Consider the following 1,103-nt stretch of genomic DNA (forward strand, 5'->3'; position numbering starts at 1 on the left):
TTTTTTGGTTTTGGAGGGAGGTTTAACAATATGAGGGTTAATAGCATGGACCTTTACGTAAGACAGATCTGGCTTCAAACCATGGCTTTATTGCTTACACACTGTGTAACCCAAGGCAAATTCTTTAACCTCTCTGTGCATTAATTTCCTTTTCTGTAAAATAACTACTTTGAAGTGTTGTTCGATAAATTAAAATAAAATTACTACAGTACAGGGAACAAAATAAGTTGTTGTTGTTGTTAAGTAAGTGCTGTCAAATCAGGTCTGACTCATAATGACCTTATGTATAATAGAACGAGACATTACCTGGTCCTGCGCCATCCTCACAACAGTAGGTATATTTGAGCCCATTGCTGCAGCCACTGTGTCAATCCATCTTGTCAAGGGTCGTCCTCTTTTTTGCTGACGCTCTACTTCACCAAGAATGATGTCTTTCTCCAGGGATTCATCCCTCTTGATAACATAGCCAAAGTAAGCAAGATGAAGTCTTGTCATCCTCGCTTCCAAGGAGCATTCTGGCTGTACTTCCTCCAAGACTGATTGTTCATTTTCTGGCAGTCCATGTTATATTCAGTATTCTTCTCCAACACCATAACTCAAATGCATCAATTCTTCGTCAGTCTTGCTTTTTAATTGTACAGCTTTCATATGCATATGAGGTGATTGAAAATAGCATGGCTTGGATCAGCCTCACCTTAGTCTTCAAAGTGACATCTTCGCTTTTTAAGATTTTAAAGAGGCCTTTTGCAGCAGATTTGCCCAATTTCTTCACTGCTGCTTCCATGGGTGTTGATTGTGGGTCCAAATAAAATGAAATCCTTGACAACTTCAATATTTTCTCCGTTTATCATAATGTTGTTTATTGGTCCAGTTGTGAGGATTTTCTTTATATAATCCATACTGAAAGCTGTAATCTTTTTATTTTTTTTAATTCTACTTTAGGTGAAGGTTTACAGAACAAATAGTTTCTCATTCAACAGTCAGTATACATATTGTTTTATGACATTAGTTAACAATCCCACAACATGTCAACACTCTCCCTTCTCAACCTTGGAGGACATTTTTTTTTTTTTTTGGTGAAAATATGCATAGCCAAAGATATA

This window comes from Trichechus manatus, unplaced genomic scaffold (assembly GCF_000243295.1).
Source record: "Trichechus manatus latirostris isolate Lorelei unplaced genomic scaffold, TriManLat1.0 scaffold00065, whole genome shotgun sequence".
Taxonomy (NCBI): Eukaryota; Metazoa; Chordata; class Mammalia; order Sirenia; family Trichechidae; genus Trichechus; species Trichechus manatus.